Raw genomic sequence first — 22,776 nt, 5'->3', positions numbered from 1 at the left:
GTGGCAGTTCTACCCTGTCCTATAGGGTCCATATGAGTTCGAATTGACTCAGTGGCAGTGAATTTGTTTTTTGAATTATGTTTTTGCCATTTTACCAACCACGATATCCTTTTCCATGGGGTAGTCTTTCTTGACAGCATGTCCAACATAAATGAAGCTAAGTCTCACCACCCTTGCTTCTAAGGAGCATCTAGCTGTACTTCTTCCAAGACAGAATTGTTCCTTATTCTGTCAGTCAATACTTTGAATATTCTCCACCAATAGAATAATTCAAGTGCAGCAATTCTTCTCCAGTTGTTGTTTTTGAAACGGACACAGAAATAGATCTTTTCCATTCAATTAGGGAGGCCTAGTGACATTCAGGCTGCAATACTAACCTCAAAGATGGTGTTCAAACCCACTAACCTCTCCTAGGAAGAAACAGAGACTATTTGCAAGTGCACATCTTTGCAACCTGGTTTTCATTTTCTCTACCTTTAACTGGAACCTGCATAGGAGCAATTAATGGTTGATTCCAGTTGATGGCTGACCTCATTTTGTCTGACAATATCGAGCTTCTCCATCACATCATGCCATAGATGTGGTCAGTTTGATTACTGCATATTTCATCTAGTGGTGAGCATGTGTATAGTCACTGCTTATATAGTTGAAAAAAGGTATTCACAATGAACAAGTCATGTTACAAAGAATACCAGTAAATACAAATTATTGTTGAAATTTACACACCAATTTAAACTTAACCCAAACAAGATGAAATTGAAGAATTGTACCACGTTCATCAGTCTGAAATTCTTCAAACACCAGTTGCCACTCTGGAGCACAAGAGAAAAATGGGACTTTCTACTTAAACTTATTAAATATGTAATAAAGATGCATCAATGGGTAACTTAAGTGCATAAGTTTGAAACTAAGAAACATTATTTGGAAAATGAAACTTTGCTGATAGAAATTAAGCTGGGGATCACATAATATAATTTTGCAAGTCCAATGACTTTTTCATTGATAATAACTGTTTTCAACACCATAAACTATGGCAATAGAGTGGAACTTGTCACATAGGAAACATAGGCACCTTCCTGACTTACACAGTAATCAAATTGAAAAAGACCATCATTTGATTGCACGTAAGTTCAAGTGAAGTTGAAGAAAATGAAAAGAAAGGCACAAGAGCCAAAACCTGACCTTAAGTATATCCTACCTCAACTTTGAAGCATCACAATCATGGATTTGACTCATTGAACACTAATTGCAGAGCGCCTGCAAGCTGTGGGATGACATCAAGAACATCAGACTGGAAGAACAAAAAGTGGTCACGTAATCATGGACAAAATGAAAGGACCAAAGTGTATTTCCAGAGAAATTCTGCAAATAGTTCTTGATCATAGAGTAACTAAAGCAAATGGACACACAATGAAGTAAAAGCCTGAACAGCAAATGCCACAGGGAAGCTCAAGAAGACTAAATAAAGTAGTATAATGGAAGGTGCCAAGCCTTGACTTGAGATAACCAAGCAGAAAAACAAGCTCAGCATATGTCAAGTTGAAAAGCGTGAAGGACAAATGCATGTTAGCATCACAATATTGAGAGATTCTATGGACAAAATATTAAAAGTAAGAATAAAAAGAGGAAGACGAATACACAGACTCATTGTGTTAAAGTAAATTGGCCAATAATCAACTATTTCAAGAGGTACCATGTGAGCAAAAGCCTCTGATACTGAAGGAAGAATGGAAAAGACACTGAAGGTGTTAGCAAAAAGAAAGGCTCCAAGAATAAAGGCATATAAATGAAATGTTTCAACAATCTGATAGATAAAGCACTGGAATAACTCACCTATGCTAAGAAATTTGGACTACAGCTACTTGGCCAACTGACTGGAAGGGATGCATGTCGGTACTCATTCTAAAGAAAAGTAACCTAACAGAATCCATCAATTATTGTATAATATCATTAATAACACATTCAAGTAAAAGTTTGCTGAAGATTATTCAATGACGGTTGTAGCAGTACATCAACTTAGAGCTTCCAGAAATTCAAGTTGGAAGAGGACATGGAACAATTGTTATCAATGCTGATATCACGTGAATCCTGACTGAAAGCAGATAATACAGAGGGATGTTTACTTGTGTTTTATTGACTATACAAAGGCATTATTTGACTGTGTGAACTATAACAAACTACAGGTAGCATTGAGAAGAATAGGGATTCCAGAACACTTCGTTGTGCTCATCTTGAATCTATACAAGGACCAAGAGGGAGTACTAGAAACAGAACAAAGGGATGCGGCATTGTTTAAAATCAGGAAGGGATGCACCAGGGTTGCATCCTTCACTTAGACAACACTTGCTCAGCTAATCATCAGAGAGACTGTCTTAAATGAAGAAGGATTTTGCATCATGATTCAAGGAAGGATTATTGACCACCTGCAGTATGCAGATGACACGGCATGGTGTGCTGATGAAGAGGAAGGATTGCAAGCTTCCGTATGGATTACAACTTAATGTAAAGAAGGCTGAAATCCTCACAACAGGATCAATATGTGGAATCAATGTAACATCATGATAAACAGACAATTTTGAAATTGTCAAGCATTTCGTCTTTCTTGGAATCACACCAATGCTAATGAAAGAAGTAGTCAAGCAGTCAAATAATGCATTGCACTTCACAAATCCGCTGCTACCAGACCTCTTTAAAGTTATGAAAAGCAAAAATGTCACATTGCAGACTAAGGTGCACCCAACACAGCAGTGGAATTTTCAAACACCTCTTATGCATGCAGAAGTTAGAGGAAGCCCAATGAAGTGATGCATTTGAATTATAGTTCCGGCAAAAAATATTAAAAGTACCATTGACTGACAAAAGAACAAACAGACTTATCTTGGATGAAGTACAGCCAAAATGCTTCTGAGAAGCCATGTACTCTGGACATGTTGTCAGGAGAGACTTGCTTCTGAAAAAGGGCACCAGGTTCAGTGGAGAAGGGGAGGCCTCTAAGGAGATAGAGGGACAACAATGGGCTCAGGCATAATAGGAATTGTGATGATGGCACGTAATTGGACAGCATTTGGCTCGGCTATATGTAGGTTTTCTCTGAGTCCAATATATCTTGATAGCACCTAACAACATGTATGTGTACACACATACACACACACACAGATGTATATAATTGAAGTGAAATCATACTGAAATGTCTTTTTAAAATTAATTTATGTGATGAGAATACTTTATAAGGAACCTTGTTCTTGGATTAACCAAAATGTTGGTAATTCAAACCCACCAGTAGCTCTGGAGGGAAAATGTAAAATGTGGCAGTTAGTTTCTATAAATATTACAGCATTGGAAACCCTGTGTGGTGCTTCTAATCTGTCAAATAGCATTGCTGTGAGTCAGAATTCTACTATGCTGGGTATTTTAGAACTACAGAAAGATATTGTCTATTTTATCATCAAACAAAAGCTTGTCCTGCAATTTTTCATAGCTGAGATATTGCTATCAGCTTTGCTAAAACATAGATTTACTGTCTGACATTGTTCTTTCAGCCTTTCAATTTATGAAGTAATATGCGTTCTTGATCCTAACAGGGATCTATTTTGTTATTATCTTTCTGGCTAAGTGTCTCCTTCTACTTTGGCTTCTGATTTGAGATTGATTAGGCCAAAGATAGTACCACCTTAGACTTGTGTTCATTTAAGGAAATTATAGTTTTCAAGAAAGGTGGAATAATACCTTTATGAAAAATATCTAAGTAAGCAATATGCTCTTGAAAATGCATAGCCTTTCTACAATATTATGATTCTCTCACTCAATGAATAAATTATTGAATGTAAACAAATATGAAGGGGATCCAAAATGTTCGGGGAAAAAATCGATATAAAGATCATATTTTTTTCTATGAACTTTTTGAGGCCTTTCCTGCATGAAGCAAATAAAGAAGACGACTACTTGTCTGTCCGTTTGCTGTCCTGTGACGGCATGTAGTTTTCTCTGCCGCTCGAAGCTATGCCACTGCTCATTCCCATCGCCTGACTCACCCAAAGTGCGCAGGTTTCCGGGGAGCTTCCAGACCAAGAACAGGTAACGCAAAAGGAACAGGCTGCTTACTTTAGAGGAATTAGCCACCCGAACCCCTGTGAATAACATGGACACATTGCCAGAGACTCCAGACCTCATGAATGCAAGCATAAGATTGTCAGGTATAGTGCTGAAACATGAGCGCCTCAGGATGGCAGGCACTGAAAACATGACGGAGCAAGATCTGCCTTCTCAAAGTAGTGTTGGCCATAACAAGGCGGATGCGGTAAGTCTGTGGGAGTAAAGCCGTCTAGATCATCATTGCTTTATAGGGCCTGGTTCAAAATAAGAAGAAACAGTTATAAACATGTATTAATTCTAGGAACTTGGAATGTATGAACACTATGGAAATTGTTAAAACTAAAATGGAGTGCATAAAGATAGAGATCCTAAGCGCTAGCCAACCCAGATGGACTAGTGCTGACCCCTCATGATGCTGGTGAAGAATATTGAGGGTACCATGAACTGTAAAAGCAGCAGACAAATCAATCTTGGATGAAGTGTGGCCAGAATACTCCTTAGAGGCAAGAATGGGGAGATTTCGTCTTCCCTACTTTGAACACAATGGGAATGACTGGTCCGACGAAAAGAATATCATGGTTGGTAAAGTAGAGGAAGCAAAAAAAGAGGAAGGCCCTCAGGGAGATGATTGACACCGTGGTTGCCACGTAAGAACAATGAGTCGGATGGCTCAGGACTAGGCAGTATTTCATTCTGTTGTAGGTCGGGTCACTATGGGTTGGAACCCAAACCACAACTACTTTATAGGATAAAATGTTACATTGGTCAGAAGTAGGCGATAAGTTGAATGTCAGGGTCAGGGAAAGTCATTATCATGAGGAGGCATTAAAGATCTGAGTGACAAGAAGAATGTCATGTCAAGAGGATCTAGGGGTCCAAGTGTCCCACGTACAATGAGCCTGACCCCAGCAAATAAATCAAGGAACAAAAGGAGGATGGGACTTTAAGGCATATTGAATGTTCATGCAAATAAACTTAAATAAAGGATCATGAGCCATTAAACAGGTATGATTACTTCACAGCTCTATCAATTATTATCTGAAATGCGAATTTTAACTCAAACCAAGGCAAAGGTAATTTCTCAACAGTAAAAATCCATATCAATAATTAATTCTCTTATCCATGTATGCCCTTTTTATTTGCTAGGAGAAAAAATATTCAACTGGAAAGGAAAGACACGACCTAGAAAATACTTCAAAGCTTTTCTCTTCATAGTGACCCAAGGAAGGAATAAGTAACAGTCTCAACTTGGCAATTCCTGGAACTTGTATGAAAATTAAGAATCTGAGTAGCAATTATTATATAAATTTTCCTTTGTACTCTTTCGAACATAGAGAAGAAGTGGAATCATTATCTTTCCCATGCAGACTCTATGCATTTATATATTTAAATCATTTTATTGGGGGCTCATACAACTCTTATCACAATCCATACATACATCCGTTGTGTCAAGCACACTTGTACATTTGTTGCCCTTATCATTCTCAAAACATTTGCTTTCTACTTGAGCCCTTGGTATCAGCTCCTCATTTTTTCCCCTCCTTCCCTGCTCCCCCTCATGAGCCCTTGAAAATTTACAAATTATTATTTTATTGTCATATCTTACACTGCATATTTTTATAGAAATAAAATCTCAAGGTCCAATGTAGTCTAGAATACATAAATAATATATATATAATCTATATATAAATTTGAGAACTATGAAAGAATTTAAATATAATATTCATTAGTCACTATTAATGATAAATTTATGATTCTTATATATGTGTGTATATATCACTATTGCATTTTCTATGTGATACCTTTATGGATAATGTTTATATAAGATTTCAAATATAGATGTTTTCACATATACAGTCTTGCATCATTTAATGTCCATGGTTTTTCCTGTGAACTAGGATTCTAAATGACTTGGAGATTGTGTGAGCCCATGTCATAGTCCAGTTCTCTTTTCCCCTAAATATCTCTACAAGGACAGTGACTTATTTAATGTGGCTTTAACTTCCACCAAGTGATCTTTCCCTGCATAGGTCTGGTTAGAGAGTCAGGGGAAGATACTGCATGAATTCACCTGTGAGTCACCGTGAACAGGATCCCCTGGAGCGCCATCCTGCTGTGTGTGAAATGAGCCCTCTGAGAAGCAGGAGGCGAAATCTCATCACCAGCAAGAGCCAGGAGGGGAGCATGTCCTGTGGACCCGAGATCTCTGTGCAGTGAGCCTCCTGGATCCAGAAGACAGCTATCGCATTGCAAGAGCAGTCACAGATCCAGGAGCCAAAGTGTGGAACAGAGTAATGGATTTACCAACCCACGAAGCAAGGGAGATGTGCTTTTTGTTCAGGAGGCTGGCTTGTGGAGTAGGGTGCCTGAGGGCATTAGATTCACGGAATTGGGTTTGCTGCCTCTTGGTGCACAAACTGAATGCCTTCGAGTTGAGGCTTATAGCAGGTGATATGCCCTCTGGGCCTAGGTTAGCAGACTTTATAGAAATTTGTAACATATCCTGATAACTCAATCCTGAACATTTCACACTTGTTCACTTCCTTAAAAGAAACCTTGCTCATGAATTTTGTTTGAGTTATGTGTAACCACTGCAATGGATTGTAGAACGAAGAGAAGTAGAACAGAACAGTAATTAAGACAACTCAACCTCTAACAGTCTTTATGCCTTAGCACTGATCATCAAGGAGATGAGAGGGATTCACTTCTGTGTTTAGCTGATCCTTTAACAGCTTAGAACATTTTTTATGTGTTTTGCAGGATCATCATGATTGTTAAGTATGGCAAGACTCAATCATGAGAAATAACATTTACTGGATAGTTTCTATCCTTGTATTGTTTAATAAACTTTTATCTCAATTCCAGGGCTGTACTTCTTCTTTGCCTCTTGCTACTACTATAACTAGTCCTGGTTTTGCTCTGTTTGCATCCATGATGCACCTCCTGGTAATATTTTTAAAAATTTAATAGAGATAACACTACAACACTCAGGAGATGTCCAATACATAAGATTACAAGGTGAAACATATATTTTTATATAGTAAACTTTAGATAGAAAGTGAAGTACATATAAGCCAGTGATATAGATTTTTTTATAACTATCAAGACATAGTGTTATAGTTCATATATGTACTCTATTATTGTTCTTTATAGAAGAGTCATGAGATGTGCATGTTATATGCAGGTATCCATTGTACTCCCATGCCAGGTTCTCCCACTGGGATTTATGATCTCTATGATAACCGTTGGTGCCGTGGTGCTGGCATTGGCCTGTTAACAGCACACCCAGCATTCCAACCCACCATTCACTGTGCGGGAGTAAGATGAGGCTGTCTGCTCCAGAGAGATTCGTAGTCTTGCAAACGCTGTGCAGGGTTTCTATGAGGTGTCATTAACTCAGTGTCAGTGGGCTTTTCTATTATAGTCTTGGGGACCATGGATAATATGTGGTCAGATATTGCCTGAACAGATGTTATGGGATACATGACTGTATGGGCTATGTAATTTTATATATACATACACATAGTTCCTTCCACTATACAAATTACTGTTAGTCCAGTTTGAGAAAAATGTGGCTTAAATACCTTAAACATTTCCATGAAAAGTTGAGATTTGAGCACAGTTATTTCTGACTCCAAAGCTCCTACTCTTTTCATTATGCCATGCTGAATATGGCATTTTTCATTAAATTAATGCTTTGTGTTGGTTCCTTTGTTAACTTGCTAACCAAAAAAAAAAAGTTAATGAAATAAGTTAACAAGGGAGAAAATGTGCTTAGCCTAAAGTGGCAACTAACTATTTGTAAGACCTTTGCAGGTGTCTGCTCCCATAAAATTGACACCCAAAGCAAAGCACTTAAAGTTACAGAGTTTACTGAAGCCGAATGCCAAGTTAGTTATTGGAAATATGTTGTTAATCAAAACTAATATTGCAGGCCATAACTATTTCCTCTTCTACTCAGCTGCTTCACAGACAAAGGGGTCTGAGGTGCAGAGTTTCAAATGCAAATGAAAGAGCTTAATTCCCCTGACTCCGCAGAGCTGGCCAATCAGGCTTCTCTGCAGTTCTTGCTCCGTTGCAGTTTGAAACATTGCTTTATAAATATAAATAGAATGATTATGATCTTCCACTCTTTCAAGTGGCTCTTATTTGGTTCTAACAAGCAGTAAGAATTTTTTGGAATATAATAAAAATTTAGAATTTTGATTTGCATTTTTTTTAAACTTTACTAAACCTTATGCCACCCTTTTTTCAGGAAAGTTTTCAAGATTTCGAGCTATTAAGATCATGTATAATTACGGAAGCTTATTATGTTGAAGCATCAAGATTAAATGTCTTTCTTATTATTTATCATCCAACCTATTATTATACCAAGGAAAAGTTTTAGCAGTTGGAGAAAATAGAGCCACTGACCGCTTGACAAAGACACATTTCTGCACGATGACTTGCAAGTCAGAATGAACTTCATCCCAAATACCTCTTATGATGGATTCATACGTGGAATGGGTTTCTCATGCACAAGGCACTAGCATCTCTTCTCTGGTGGGACGCTGGTGGACAAAGTTTAAAAAATTTGTGATATATTTGATATTTGATCACTGTGACTGAAGCATTCCAAATTTATTCATTTGTATTTCTAATACTGAAAGTGGTTTACATTAATTTAAAACTGTGTCCACAAAGTGGTCTCTCGTGCATACATTGATTCACTAATACATCAGTTTAACACATGGTTCTAATTTGTGTCCCTTATAGCAATTGTCTTTTCAATGACTAGATTAGTGAGTATTAGAAAAGCTAGGCGCCAAATGTATAAATCAAGCCACATGTGGAAATAATGGCTGGTCAGCATATCACTGTCAGGTACAGATAGCATGATAAAAGTAAATCCCCATAAAATCTTATGAGGTTAAAAAAATGTTATTTATTTGTGAGAAAATTTGGGGCAGATATCAATTCTTGCTTTAGTTAAATAAAACGATGCCTTGTTATTTAAAGGGAATATTTTCAGTCTTGTGGAAGAAATAAATGAGAAACGATGCTTCGCTGTCAGCGGGGTGTCACTATCTTACACATGTGATGGAAAATTACTGAAGAGAAGCAGTCACATTTCAGTGTCTCTAACCTGTTAGGACGTGAGAGCAGTTACTCTCCACGGAATTGTTCTTGTGAAAAAAACAGGGTCGCTTGTAACACTGAGGTGCCTGGTTTCAAGTCCAAATTTATATTGGATCTTCAGCAAGGTGTGGAACTGTAATAGGATGTGGTGGTTTGATATAAAGTAGTTGATAGGGCTGATCTTTAAAAGCCCAGAACATTTGACTGAGTATTTTCTGCTTTGGTTTTTCTGAGGTAAGAAATGTATGGTGGCCATGTTACACACACCGAGTTGTTAAATACATATGAAACAATAGGGATCATGTGGACACATTTCCTAAACGTCATTGCTATGGCTGTCTTTGAATAATTTAACTCGCCAGGGATGAAAGTGAAGAAAATAAAACAAAATTAAAACCACCATAGAAATACTGATACATATGGTAACTTTGAGACAGTATAAAATATCTTTAATTATCTTGGAGTAAAACTGTTCTATTCATATTGTTCTCAGAAATGAGACAGGAAGAAGGCAGATGATAATCAAAAGAACTAAGGCTCTTGGACTTTCTTTTCAGTGGAAAGGTTTCAGGAGAAAATCCCACTGGACTAGCATTACGTCTGTGAATGTTCACTGGTTCTTGTGGTTTCCTTTTCTTCGCGGTCGTTGCTTCCCAACATCTGCAGAGCTTCAGAGTTTCCAGTTACCGACTTGCGGACATGAGGAGGATGATAAATCACGATCACAGATCTGCGTTAGTATGCTTACACTGACATACGTTATCCCTTATTATTTCAAGTAAAGTCTAATTCACCTGTTTAAATACATTGCTTTAATTTCATTTCATGAACTAAAAACCTTAAGGTAATTTTTGTGTCAATAGAATCAATCATTTCTTTTTCTCATGAGATTTAAATTTTATTATATTTGTATGTGAGCTTAATTAGAGTTGCCATATATAATCTTTTAAGATATTTTAATATTTATTATTTTTTGATAAATACAGGGATAGTTTTATATATATATATTTAGGACCTTGAAGCACTCATAGGTCTTAAGTTCTTCACTTACAGTATAATGTGAAAAAACTTTCTGATTTTGCAAATCACCTGGTCTACAATATTGTTCTTCAACAGAGAGGTCTAAGACAGCCATTACAAAGCTGATTTTCTGGTGCTTATAGCAAAATTGATGTTTGCTTTCGCTTTTAAAGGACTAATGCTGAAATGCTTGGACTTCTTTGAGACAAAAGTTTCTCACATTGCGGATCATGTAACTGATAGAATCAGTGTTAAAAATCCTAGGTGAATGCTACTTAATATTGGGCAAGTATTTTTCAATGCCAGTTTTTCAATCTAACAGACGAAAGAACATTGCTTAATAATATGCACATATACATATACGGAATATGTATGCATATCTATTTAAACGTTGAAAGTTTTTTCATAAACAAGAGACAAAAGTGTTCCCATACCACCTTGCCACACTATAGACATTGCAGATTAAAAAAATAAATAAAAGGGTGAACCTTGTGGCTCAAAGATGAGGCAAGAGATATAAAATGGATTAGAGTTAAAATGAAGATAAATTCCTGAAAGCAAACAAAGGCATGAGAAAATGCAAAAGGCTTTCAAGGTTAAACAGAGTGATAATCTCAAAAGCCAAATGAATTTAAAGTTCTTTTCAGCTTTATCACAGCCACTCACAAGTAAGACCTTAAAGAGATACCTGGCCCAATGTGATGAGCTGCTGCACTGGCTCACCACAGGAATACCGTAGCTATACTCTAATTGCTTCTTTCTCACATTATTTCCCTCTGTTAAAAAAAAAAAATCTTGATTTGAGAACATTTTAATGAATTGTTGCCATTTAGGTCATCTCTAGACAATACATATCTTATTATAATTTCAAGTTAATAGCTTCTGTTAAATGTAGACACCATTTATTAGAGAAAGAATATTTAAATTGCCTGAAAGTGGTTCATAGCCCAGTACAGAATTCTGTGACAGTGTGGCTGCATTTTGTGTTTAACATACACAGAACTGCTGGCTTTATTATGGCATTGCTTGCAGAGCTTATTTCTCTTATTAATCTTTTCTTTTACATTTGTTAAAGGCCTAGCGATCACTCTTAGACTTTCCAGTTTGTAGTTCATCAGTAGGTGGGCCTTATTTCATACCCTCAGTGACTTGGTGGGTCATCAGGGCAATGCCGGAATGGGCTAGATATGGTCTTTCTAAACTCACTGCCATCAAGCCAATGGCAACTCATAGCGACTCTGTAGGACAGGGCAGAACTGGCCCTGTGTGTTTCTAAGAGTGGAACTCTTTATGAGAGTAGGAAGCCCCGTCTTTCTGCTGCACAGCAGCTGGTGATGTTTCAGACTGCTGACTTTGCACTTAGCAGCCCACCCCGTAACCACTACTGCCACCAGGCCATGGTGCATCCAAGTAAACTATGGAGAGCCATTAAAATCCCATGGGATGACGCAGAGCAATCTAATCACATGTAATGTTTAGGAATGGTTGTATAAAAATGAGAAACACATATCCTATAGCTTAACTTTTACTGCTAACTCATATTTTACATTAATGTGTAATTCTAAATTTTATTTTTAATAGGAAAACTAGGAAGTGCATTATAATATAGTACACACCATCTTTTTGACTGTTCATATGACTTTTTAATGTCTCATATCTCTTTCTATGGTTTAATAGAGAAAGTGTACATTTTGTTGTCATTGATTATACTTTAGCAGCAACAATACCATATTAGAAGTTTATATTTTAGAATGTGGATAAGAAAAAAGAAAACATCCTAAGTTAGAACTTGTGGAAACTCAACTCAAAAACTCATTGCATCAAGTCAATTCCTACTCAGAGAACTGCGACTTCGGGTTTCCCAACTGTAATGCTTTATGGGAGTAGAAAGCCTCTTCTTTCTCCTGCTGGGTGGCTGATGTTTCTGCACTGCTGACCTTGAGATTAGCAGCTCACTTCGTAACCCACTAGACCATCAGGGTTCCCTTGTGGAAATGAAAATGAGTGATTTAGTTGGTCTTGCACTGAGAAGACGAATTTGTTTTCAAGTGGATTCAACCCTGCCCACCATGTTCCCTTTTATTGGTATCAACTGATAGTTGGTCAAAAGGGGTCTCTAGTTTGCCATTTACCTGCAGCCCTGAAATCTTTTGTAATTGAAGTTCATACGCCTTGAAATTGAAATCTACACCATGCAATGGATTTAAGTCTCACTTCTGACAAGAAAGAAAGATTATCAATTTGGGGTGAAAAAAATCACTGACAGGATTTGGTAAAATATTTTTATGGTTAATATTTGGTTTTGTGGGTCATGAAAGCCCTAAAATCAAAGTAAAATGCATGCATTTTGCTCTGTAACTCTCCTAAGAGCTATTTCAGTTAATTTTAATTACTATATATATATATATATATATATATATATATATATATAGTATAATCAATTGGAAGATAATATGACATATATTTAATTACTATATATATATATATAATCAATTGGAAGATAATATGACATATATTATCCCATACGTACATCATTCCACAGATCAATCACATCAAGCAGAATTGTACAATTACTACCACAATCAGCTTCAAAACATTCTTTTTTTCCTGGACTCCTTGACATGGTTTCCCTTTTACTCTCCCACCACCTCGACACCTTCCCCCCACCTTAACAAACAACAACAACAACAAAAAAATCACCTCATTCTATCTGCTGCCCCTATAGGTTCATCAATCCTGGGTTTCATATACCAAAGCACAGGAAAACTTCAAGAGGGTGACTTCCAATAGCATCACACCTCTGAAATACACCCTAATATGAACAAACAAACAAAAAAACAAAAATACAGAAAACCAGATCAGGTCTAGCATGCATTAGAGGGAGGATCAACTGACAAGGTTTAACTATTCAGGTCAGATTTATGCCTTTGATCTTCTATACTCATCTCTCAAATGCACTCTGTTTAGTAACCACTATCCTCCCACCCCTCAATTGTGGATAGAGGGAGTTCATCGGAGGCGATTTTCTATGTAGTTTCCATAAATGAATGTTAGGCTCCCACTCTCATCCATAGCCTCTGCAAACTGGATTTGCACAATTTAGGCTCTGATACTAACCGCTCCTTTGATTTATTATCCTTCAGGACTGATGATGGTGTTCTTCTTCCATGTGGACTTAGTTGACATATCACTTAGATGGCGGCTTATTTGGAGATAAGACTTTAAGACCACAGATGCTGTTTATTAATTTTTTGTTTGTTCTTTTTAGGGTACATTTTAGAGTCCTTATGTCATTGGGAGTCACCCTCTTGAAGTTGTGCTATATGTTTTTCTGTTTTTTTTAATCTATGAAACTGATGAACCTGTGGAGGAGAGAAAACATAACAAGGTGTTTGTTTTTTGCGGGGGTGGTGGTGTTACAGGGAGGTGGTGGGATAAAAGGGAGATGATATAACAGGGAGTCCAGGAAGAAAAGGTAGGGTTGGAAACTGATTGTGGGAACAATTGTATAATTCTCCTTGACATGATTGAACACGATAAAGGTATTAATCTTAGTTAATAGTAAGTAAGTAGGTAAATAAATAAAAACAGATTCAGGATAGGGTTTTGGGTTCACACTCAATCCTAGTTCCAACTTAAGAACAATTAGTTCTTACATTCTGGTCCTGTTCGAGACTTACCCTCAGGAAGGGGACACAGAAGATATGGGAGCTATAGCAAAGTGTGAAGACATTACATGGTTCTGGCTAACAGCAAAGATAGCATCTGCAATCATTTTAGATGTTACATCTAAAATGTTACTTAATACCATGTTAAATAAAACTGAGTCAAAAAGAAAGAAAAAGACCCCGTCCATTTTTAAAAATAGCACATTTTAGTAAGGAGGAAAAGATATCTCAACTTGGCATGAACATGTCCTTAAAAACCTTCTACAATTTGCTGATCTCTTTACTTAATCATTGAAGAGCAGCCTGCAGGCTCTAAACCTTGACAGGGAATTGCATTTAGCTAGAGGTTGATGACATTTTTTGGGACATAGGATATTGATTTTTGTTTACAAAAGTATTATAACGTTTTGTTTAAAATAAATTTAACTAAGTAAAAGCAATGAGTTGGTTTAAAATGAAATCTTCAGTACACAATAGTGTAAGTCATAACATTGATATGTCATTGAAAGGTGTCTGGTCACTTCTGGTGACTTCTACAGACTTCTTATTTTCTTTTTTCCATGAGGGATTCTGGAGAAGCTTGCCCAAGAAAGATATATTAAACCTCTCAGAGTGCCCTGCTTTCTGAGCGATAAGGATTCTACCCATTCTGAATGGGTGCGAAACTCCCACTGTCCAACACCATGGAGAGCAAGAACAGAGTCAAAGGGAAAGTTTGAGTAGAATGAGGAGAGTCGAATACAAATAAATCACTCTTGACATGAAAAATAAGGTCAATACTCTATTCCCTCTCAGATGTCATGGTCCATGCTTATGCAAAATAGCTCAAAATAGTGGTGTATACAGTAAAAAAAAAAACCAAGACCTCTCCATTCTTACACTTAGTATGCAGTTTATGATTATACAGGTTGACTACTAAACATTAAATTATATTCGATTGCAATTAGTTGAAGAAAGGTGGTATCTAAAATTCAAGATCTTAAACAAAAATTAAAGACATAGTCCCTGATCTGTATTATATTATAACATAAGCCTTGGCTAAAATTCCTGCCCTGAGGCAGCAATTCTTGAGAGATCTGGTTGGACGGTAAGGATCCAGGCTGCGTTTGGCAGGAGGCAGTTTCCTCACTTTGACTTTCCTGTGCACTTTTCCTCAGGGACCAGGGTCCTCTGAGAAACTATCACTCAGCAAATTCTATGACTTTTCAGCAAGTAGATAACTCATAACTTTGGAGGTTGTCGATTACATTCACGATTGCATGGTGAATGTAAATGGATTATTTTATGGAGAAGCTGAGGTCCCTAATCACTTTCTGTAAAGACTCTGATATTTTAAGTGAGCTTTTGCACAGGTGATTTATGCACTGCATGATCTTTACCCTCTGCTCCATGGGCATAAAAGAAAATAACCTTGAATTAGCTCAATTTAGAAATGGCAATGTTGAGCATGACACGGGAAGCAGACAGTTGGATGGCAAGTATATAAAAAGATGAAAAGAAAAAAAATTACATTCTTTGAGCACTACAGCTAATAGATAGGCTCGACACAGGTCTCAACGGGTTATAAGATAAAATGCAAAATGCACCATTTTTATAACCTTCCTCACTCTCGGCCCTGAAACTGCCTTCTTCTCTGTGCATTTTAATTTCCCTCTGTTATTTTTGAAGTCTGTTTGGTATCAGAGTCAGTGGGTATATGGGGAACCTTCAAAATGGTGGTTGACGGAATGAATTATCTTTTAGTTCCATTTTGCTTCAGGAACTTTTGGAAAGTCTCTCAATTTATTTGCTTTTTAGGTGGCTTTTGAAGCTCTGTATATTTTAGTTACGTCCCAACACAGTATATAATCCATAGTTAAGATCAATCAGTGTTTTAAAGTTAAATAGAATCTTAAGAGTGACTTATTCTGTATCCCAAAAGGAGCAGACCTTTTCTGAGCCCATGCTTCTGTGCTAGATCACCTCCTTGCTACTCAGGACAGATACTCTGCCCCTCAAAGTCTTAGCAACTGTTTTCATTTTCCTGAAATCTGACCTTAGGTGGCTTTTGAAACCTTGACCCTTTAAGGCACTGATCTTCCTGAGGTTACCATTAAGCCAAACAATAGCCTACTAAGCAACTTAGTGGAGACCATTTTGCCTAAGTTTTGGGTTCTTTTGGGGAATATCGGTTACTTTAAATAGATGACCCTGACAGGATCTTGCTTATTTTACTTTTCTGTAACTGCTCTTTGGAGTGCCTTCCTGCTGCGTTCAAGTCGATGCTCCCTAACTTGAGCCACCGCAGTTGCTGTGAAGTACCATGGAATTGGTTCTGACTTTGGTACTCTGTGCACAACAGAGAGAAACACTGCCAGTCCTGCACCACACTCACAATCGTGGATATATTCTCCCATTGTTGCGGACATGGTCTCAGTTCATTTTGCCAAAGGTCTTCCTCTTTTTCTCTGACCTTCTACTTTACAAAGCATGATGTCCTTTTCCCAAAACTGGTCTCTCCTGGTAGTGCATCCATAGTGTGTTAGATGAACTCAGCCATCCTTGCCTCTAAGGAGCTTTCTGATTGTCTTCTTCCAAGACAAGTTTGTTTATTCATTGGGAGCCTATTGTCCTTACAATATTCTTCACTAGCATCATAAACTTATCCACTCACAATAAATATGTTCTGCTAAAGGAATTTTCAGTATTTCTCTGTACATCTGGTTTTTAATAATTCTTGATATCGGAATTGGCACCTGAAGTGGTTGACTGAAGACCCCAGAATTCTCATTAGATCCTGGTTTTGTGCCTAAAAACTCCCTCTGGCTTCCTGGCTCTGCAAAGCATCTGAAAGTTGTTTTGGTAAGCTCTCTTGGATTCTTGAACTCCGCTACTTTTGCATTTTGAGCTTTAATCCAATATTTATGGTGAAGTTTGGTGAATTGTTTTGTTTAATAACACGTAGGACTCTCTCAAAATGGAATTTGCCAAATCCCAGAAAGCAAGGGATTTTCCCAGTGGAACTCTGATTTGCTATGTGGCCAAGAGTTTTGGCTCCGGTTTTTCTTGGTGTGAACTGTCAAAATCAGTGGCCCCTTTAGTGTCCTTTCATATTTAACTAGTAACAATTGGGGGAAATAGTATATTTAAAGTCTAAATGAGAACACTGCAGAGCCCAAACAAGATAACAGTAATTGGATGCTGATTTTATTGCTAGTCTGAGGTTTCCAAAGGTATTCGGGAGTCAAAGCAGCTTCTCTGAAAGACAGTTTCAAAACTGACCAAAAACAACTGAGTACCTTCATAAAAATTTTGCTTTCCAAGAAAGGGACCCTGAAGACATCTCCTCACCCCGCAAATCCTGGGAGGAAATCAGAAACTGGTCTCATTCCATAGGGCATTGTTTTTACTGTCTGTTTCTCTTGGGGTTTTCAAGGTTGTGGCGAGAACTTGTTTCTCCAGCTCTGAAAGCCCCTAAATGATATTTTAAAAATTAGGATGGATAAAGTAGACCTTCAGGAGGCTTAAAATGAAAATGAAATGCTATCCTAATAAAATTATCATTGTAGCTTGGCTGCTTAATTGAAGGTGATTGGAAGTTGTGAGATGCTAAGCTTCCAAGCTGGCAGAATGAACCAGCTTCAGAAAGAATTAATTAAATTAAGAAAGAATAAAACTAGGTTTCCTGTGCTTGTGACAAAGGCATTCTATCATTTTAAAGTCACAAACGTGTTTAGGGGGGAGGCTGAGCACTTTAAGCATCTCAGGGGCACTTGCTACCAACAGAATGGTGCTGGCGGCCAGATGTGCTGGACATGAAATGGGCCAGAGGATTAGGCTTTCCAGTGTACTAAAGCCTAAAATCATCTACAGGTGGTTTCTGGAAGGGGATGGTCTGCAACTGGACCCTTCACACTCCATCCTCAGTCTTCACAGTTCAGGTGACACTTGATCTTGTATGCTGCTTTCCCAAGGCTTGCTGGCTATGAACCAACAATGTGGCCCTGTTCCTTCAAACAAACCTGGGCAGGCCAATGGAAAGGCCGTATGTCCCTACAGAGAATGTGGTGGAAAGCAGATTAACAGTAGGTGCTCACACAGGGAAGTCGGGAATTTGCTTGGTCATGCTTTTTTTATTTTACACAAAGAATTTACTTGGGCCCATTTTCATTAATTACTGAAAATAGCCAATCCTGTAAACATGCAATTACTTACATACCCGAATCATGTTTCTGTCCTCATTTCTGTAATTCCATCTGTGATGATGATGATGAATTGGATTGTCACTAGTGATGCCCTTGTGATGATGTCCTTTGTTCCCTCTTCTATACAATGAGCATCGGAACTGTGGTCTAGTGAATTCGATCAGGCTCTGTAATGGGTTAATGTTGACAGATTCCCTCATCTGGATGATTGTCTTTGGGGGGCTTTTGTCCTGTTCAAGGCTAAAGAAAAGATCTCTCTAGAATATCTTTTTAACTTGAGATCGGCTTCCCTAGCACACCTGAAGTAAGACAGAAACTCAGAAACTCAGGCACAGCACTTGGGATTTTTCACCCTCTGTATTGGGACAATCTTATTATAGACATTTTAAGAAACTAGTTTCACTATTTGTTTTGTGTTGTGTTGTATGATGTAAGAGAATAACCCTAGCAATTTGTGCTGGCCTCACATATTGGTGAGCTTATATTGTTTTTCTGTCTCATTACTTTGTTGATAAAGTTAAGAGAGATCGACTCTGATCTGGAAAGGGTGTTCTCTGAGATTCTATCTTGCTTCAGGGTTGGAGGCCATGGTTGACAGCTGCCAATTTTTTCACGAGGCCATCGGAATACTCTGCTTTTGTCTCTTCCAGGAAAAATTGCCTCTCACATCTCTCTTATGATGTGTGTTTTCAATAGCTACTTTGAGAAACTGTGGCATAGGTTGGTCAATTTGAATAATGGAAAGTGTACTGAACAAAGGAAGACTGTTTTGACTGGTATAACAAGGTGTTTAAAATGGCAAATCATTCTAAAGTACTTCTCTATAAGATTCTTTTAATTGTGCAGAAGATAGGGTTATTAAAGTATAATAATGTTCTATCTTTGGTTAGTATTATTGTTTAGATGATAATAAACCTTCAAAGATTGGTTTACTATTAGAAAGTGCTTATATAGTTCCACAAATTCATTCAAATAATTTTACTGGACAAAGGTTTCTGTATGTTTTATGTTATGTCAACTTTGTGGAAGAGCAGTTAAGAGATCACAGGATGAAGCCCGTTGGGTAAGTCTGCTTCACAAGACTCTTTGAAGGGTTGAAAAGCAAAGATGTTACTTTGAGGACTAAGGTCGGCTGACATAGCCATGGTATTTTTCAATCACCTCATCTGCATGTGGTAATTGGACATTGAGTAAAGAAGACCGAAGAAGAATCAAAAATTTGGATTTTGGTGTGATGAAGAATATTGAAGGTACCTTAAACAGACAAACAAACAAAAGAACCAACAAACCTGCATTGGAAGAAGTACAGCCATCACACTCCTTAGACACAGGATGGCAAGACTTTGTCTCACATACATCGGGCATGTTGTGAGGAGAGATCAGTCCCTGAAGAAGGACATCATGCTTGGTTAAGTAGTGGGGCATGAAAAAGAGGGCGATATTCAACAAGATAGAGTGATGTGGTGTCTGGAACAGTGGACTCAACATGAGAACAATTGTGAGGATGGCACAGGACAGGGCAAAGTTTCATTCTGTTGTGTCTAGGCTTGGTGCTGTGAATTGGAACGGGCTTGATGACACCCAACACGAACAACAAACTTATAGGAGTGTCTTAAAATGTAAAATCTTAAAGACAATTTTTAAAATGACATTTTTTTAAAAAAATTATGAGAATTGGGGTAATTGAGAGTTGAACCAAAACCAGTAGTTTTATAATCACAATAAAGGAAGACATAGAAGAAACCTAGATGGGGAAGGAAAAATGACTTAAGGGCTCCTCTTCTTAAAATGGAGATACTTTATAAGATATTTTTAAAATTAGGATAAAAAGAGAGACATTGAGGAGGATCCAAAGGAAACAAAAATGCTATTCTAATAAGATGATCAGCCATTGAAAGATTCTCAATACAAAAGAAGCATAAACAAATTCACCTTAATGTAGAGCAATTTTTAAAAGTTTAAAGATAAAGATTACAATGAAAAAAATCCACCCAAAATAAAAGAGGTCACGTGTTTTAAAATTGGATTGGTGGAGCCAAGATTTTGAGTTAAAAATAAACATCGCCAACAACTCAATCGATAAAGTATGATATCGCTGTTAGATTGGGGAAAATCGGTCATGGTATTATTAGCTGCCATTGAGTTAGGTTATGACCCATGGCAACCATTAAGCACTACCCATCGCTGCACCATCCTCACAACTACCGCCTTGCCTAAGCCCCTTGTTGCAGCCACCGTGTGAAAACAACAACAACAATAACAAAACATCACACTGAGACCTTTCTTCCTCTTTCACAGCTCTTCTTTTTTACCAAGCATAATGTCATGTTCCAGTGACTGGTCACTCCTGGCAGCAAATTCAAAGTATGTTAGGCAAAGCCTCGCTCTCCTTGCTTACAAGAAGCATTCTGACTGTATTTTCTCAAAGAAAAATTTATTTGCTCTCTGACTTTACACAGCACTTTCAATCTTCTTTGTAAAAATTACTATTATTACCACTCCATAGTTCAATCATGCCAATCAGAATTGTACAATTGCTGTCACAATCTGTTTCTAAACGTTCTTTTTCTTCTTGGACTCCTTGACTTTCGATATTTTTCTCCAATGCAGTAATTCAAATATAGTAATTCCTCTTTATTTTTCTTATTCATTGTCCAGATTTCCCAGATATATAGGTGATTAAAGACAACACGGTTTGGGCCTGAGGCACCTTAATCCTCAAAGTGACATCTTTTCCACTTAACACATTGAAGAGCTATTTTCAGCACACTTACCCAACATCTTTGTTTTTTAAACTGATGTTGATTTTTAAATTGATGTTGATTATGGACACAAGTAAAATGAAGTCTTACACAACTTTGACTTTGTGACAGTTAAGGTTTTGTGCTCATCTATCTACAGTTCTTTGAACTTGATCTTGCCAACCCTAGGAGTCACGGCCTTCCAGGCCATCCATCTTACTTTCTGACTTTGGATTCATTCCCCATTGTGGTCACACTCTTGACTTGCTAGACTTGGATTTATTCACCTCCACAGCCCAGCGCTTACCATCTTCTGGCCAGTCTTTGAACTCACCCACCCCTGTTGCTACAAGACTCAGGAGAAGCCTGGGGTCTAACATCTGACCCATGGACTTAGAACTTGGCCACTTCTCCAAGTGTAGGAGCCATTTCCTTGCTATAAACCTTTCTCTCTATAGACATGAGGATGTTTTACTGGTTCTGCTCCTCCGGAGCACCCAGGCTAAGACAAAGTTTTCCTCTGTTCATTATGATGTTGCATATTGGTCCACTTGTGAGGATTTTAGTTTACTCTGTGCTGAGGTGTAGTAAACCGAAAGCTGTTGCCTTGAATATTCATCAGTAAGTGCTTTGGCTTCTCTTATTTTCAGCAAGCAATAATGTGTCATCACTCTCAGTTAATGAGTCTCTTCCAATCTTGATGCCATGTTTCTCTTTATATATTGCAGCTCCCATGATTATTTGTTCTGTGTATGGGTTGAGTATGCATGGTGAAAGTATACAGTGAAAAAAAAAAGAAAGTATATAGTGATAACAGACACCCCATGACCTTGGTATATTGCATATTGTTGCTATATCCTGATTAGATTGTGTTATTTTAATATTGCCTGAATTGAATCATATCTCCTCACAATAAATATCCATTTACTTTAATTTCTGGTATTTCTCTGTGCATTTGAGTTTAAGCAAGTTTAGTTTCCTCACATATAAAATAGGATAATAACAGCACCAACCTGTTAGAAGGATGTATTATAATGGGGTCAATATATTTTAGACATTCACTTTTTAGTGGTGATACTGCAGTTCTCTTTTTAGGAGATTCTTAGAAGAATTTTAGACTTTCATCTATCCATTCTATCCATATTTGGATACATTTAGTCTGATTAATAGGCTGTTTTGAGGTCCAGTTTCCTCATTTATAAATGCAGTTGGTTTGACTACATCTCTGTAAATTTTTTCCCAATTAAAAGTTCTGTGACTATTGTTCAGTGTGCTTTCAGTGAAAGAACGTTTTAAAGTGCAAATTGTTGTCTAATTCTTGAGAGGGAGATTGCATAACCTGCACAAGAGAGATGGTACTTGGTTAAGTACTTGGTTAAGATGTATGCTTATATCACAGAATTTCATATTTTTAAGTTCTTAATGCACTCAAACTTGAAAATCAGACACCTGAGAAGTGAAGTTATTATCAATATTTTCTGAAGAAGTGTTATTAAGTTGTTCTTAAGCTAGATATTAGAATAACTCATTAAAAGGTCACACAAATTTACAGGATGTCATTAATCTAGAGAATTATCTCTCTCTCCTGATTAACTGTAATACCTAAGTATATTTAATGTGCTCTGTAGCTCTTTCTATCTAAGTACCTTACTATAATCATCTCAAAAAGGTACTCAAAAAAGGAATATATGTTCATGAGCAGAACCAATGTTGTTAAGAAAGGACAGAATGCTAACTCTACTTACTGGGGAGAATAAAAAGGAAGATAGTAAATTAGCAATTTACTCTCTCTACCAAGATTAATAATATTTTGTTTTATTTATTTATCTTTTCTTTAAAAAAATCATTTTTATTGGGAGCTTGTACAACTCTTATCATAATCCATGAATCCATCCATTGTGTCAAGCACATTTGTACATTTTTTGCCATCATTATTCACAAAACATTTTCTTT

General features: G+C 37.2%; 1 pseudogene; it reads left to right on the top strand.

Annotated features, from left to right (window-relative positions):
* Positions 1-4,138: 4,138 nt before the first annotated feature.
* LOC101642566 overlaps positions 4,139-22,776 on the top strand; it is a 90,100-nt pseudogene continuing 71,462 nt past the window's right edge.

Source organism: Echinops telfairi, unplaced genomic scaffold (genome assembly GCF_000313985.2).
Source record: "Echinops telfairi isolate 266 unplaced genomic scaffold, ASM31398v2 ScPeMD7_7469;HRSCAF=8507_1, whole genome shotgun sequence".
Classification (NCBI taxonomy): Eukaryota; Metazoa; Chordata; class Mammalia; order Afrosoricida; family Tenrecidae; genus Echinops; species Echinops telfairi.
Note: the sequence above shows the minus strand (reverse complement) of the source record. Positions and strands in the feature narration are given on the sequence as shown.